This window comes from Sardina pilchardus, chromosome 7, assembly GCF_963854185.1.
Source record: "Sardina pilchardus chromosome 7, fSarPil1.1, whole genome shotgun sequence".
Taxonomy (NCBI): Eukaryota; Metazoa; Chordata; class Actinopteri; order Clupeiformes; family Clupeidae; genus Sardina; species Sardina pilchardus.
The window spans coordinates 5,995,667-5,998,051 of record NC_085000.1 but is presented as its reverse complement, the minus strand read 5'-3'; the positions used below and the strand labels follow the sequence as shown (position 1 = coordinate 5,998,051).

General features: G+C 39.3%; 1 long non-coding RNA gene across 1 annotated transcript in view; it reads right to left on the bottom strand.

Annotated features, from left to right (window-relative positions):
- Positions 1-433: 433 nt before the first annotated feature.
- The window catches only part of LOC134088200 (uncharacterized), a 1,965-nt gene continuing 13 nt past the window's right edge, over positions 434-2,385 (bottom strand). The window contains exons 1-3 of the long non-coding RNA XR_009939919.1: positions 2,120-2,385; positions 1,324-1,390; positions 434-845 (exon numbers count right to left, since the gene is read on the bottom strand). The exon at positions 2,120-2,385 is cut by the window's right edge and continues 13 nt beyond it. This is a non-coding gene — a long non-coding RNA (uncharacterized LOC134088200). The remainder of the gene's footprint in view (positions 846-1,323; positions 1,391-2,119) is intronic.

Genomic DNA, 2,385 nt, shown 5'->3' with positions numbered 1-2,385 from the left:
CATAAAGACCTTTGGGATGAATTAGAGCAGAGACTGAGAGCCAGTCTCCTCTCCCAACATCAGTGTGTAACCGCACAAATGCGCTTCTGGAAGAATGGTCAAAAAATTCCCATAAACACACTATACAAATTCACACACCCTAAGGATTAAGAATGGGTATCACTTAAATTCATATGTGAGTCAAGGCAGGTGACCCAATACTTTTGGCAAAACAGTGTATGTGTTCACTGACATGAAATGGTGTGTGTGTGTGTTGTTTGTTTGTTTGTGTGTGTGTGTGTGTGTGTGTGTGTGTGTGTGTGTGTGTGTGTGTGTGTGTGTGTGTGTGTGTGTGTGTGTGTGTGTGTGTGTGTGTGTGTGTGTGTGTGTGTGTGTGTGTGCCTCTGAGTTGATCTCGATGACGCATCTACAAAAATACCAATAAACAAGTCAATCAACAATATTCATTCACCTTTGAATAAACACAAGGGTTGATGCAAGTTCATCCTGGTATTCCAGGTTGAAACATAACACATCCAACAGAACAGCCAGCCCAGGGAAGAATGAGGACCCTTCACATATGATTTGTCCTTCAGTGGAAACCATCCACTTGCTCTTTGGAAGAGTTGGGTCTTCAAGAGCTTCATGTATACAGTACAATATGAATCCCATTCAGTGTCCTGTCATGCATTATGTCATCTCATAGGTTGTTGTAGCTGTCCGGCTGGCTGGCCAGTGTGCTGCTTTGGACCGTAGTAGTGGATGGTGCTCTCCCGTGTGATGCATCCTCTGTCTTAACTATCTGTTCAAGTGAAGTGGCCACAATACGTTTTCCTGTTGCTTTTGGAGAAGTAACGATACTGCATCTAGAGGGGGGTCATAGAATGGTGTAAACTTACATCAGACAAATTAAACTAACAATGTAGGCTACTGTAGGCTATAGTAGGCTGCAAATAATACATGTACATTGTAAAGTTTTGGTTGCCACTGTACAGATGAAAATGTGAGGGAGGCATAGCCAAGTAAAAACAACAGTATTTAAACTATGCCCAGTGTTAAACACAGTATTTTTTCAGTTTTCAAAGACAAATATTATAATAACTATGTAATTAGGCCAGGCCATGAACATGTGAAGTCAATACAAACAGGCCTTTGCCACCATTTAATCAACATTCAGCAATTATTTCAAGTAGGCATCACATTAACTCTATACAGAATTAGACTATGAAAATGTGGAGCAGGCAATAGTAGGCAATGTCACTAGTTAATCAACATTCAAAAATAAACAATTTGGAAAATGTAGGCTATGTTTTTGCAATAATTTAAAGACCAGAAATAACTTACGTCATACACACGAATGTGATAGGTCAACTCGCCCGGTGCGTTGAGCCAGCTACTTCAAGCAATCAACCTGTGGGTAGTAACACAACACATATAAACTTTTGGTTGCAATGATGGGGTTATCCGATTATAAACTGTCTAGCAGTTATCTGTCAGTAAAAGATTTTAAATCAGCACTTCGTATCGTCACCAAGCAGCAGTAGGAGTTAGACATTACCGTTGCGGTGGTGAGCCATGCAGGCACAGGAGACACACAACTTCGGAAGAATTACACATTCATGTCGAAGCATTAACTATATTAGCACATGTTAACGTCATATGCATCCACGCACAAGTAAAGCATGGACGTAAAAATAGCAGTCGCTTTCAAAATAAACCAACGATGTTGATTTGCGTGCAGTATATTATGCTAAAATAGGCTGTTGACTAGCCTGTACTTTTCACGGACCTTACCCGGGCTGGTAGCTAGCAACATATAGCTGGAAGCTATGTCTGGGCTAGAAGCTATGTTTAATAACCGACATTTTAGTAACGTTAGATTATGTGCTTCCAGAAAAACGTGTTATGGGGAACACTGGAATATGCTTTAAAAAAAATAAGGCTTTGTGCCATAGCAAAATGGCTAACATTAGAGCTACATAGCCTATTAGTTAGCATACATTTAGCCAAATAAGAACGTAACAAAATAGAACAGAACACAAAGCAACAACGTCGACTTTATTTTTCCAAATAAATTAGCTAACTCGATTACAATCAATATGCACTTTATGATATAAGGAAAATATGAGATTCAACTTACCACGTACTTCTCAGAAGAAATCCGTGTGTCTGAGATAACGTAACGGTATCCAGAATCAAAAACCCAACGGTCTTCTCAATTTAAAAAGTACAGGAGCAGCCTGTAACCCCAGCCATTTTCCATGTTCTTTTCCAATAGTGCTTTGCAAATTACAGTTCATTTCTGTATAATCAGACACATAGTTTGCATGTCCCAAAATGCACTTCTCTTTACAGTTATCTGTTGTATTTTAGTAAACACAGATGATTCCTGTAAAATATTGCTGT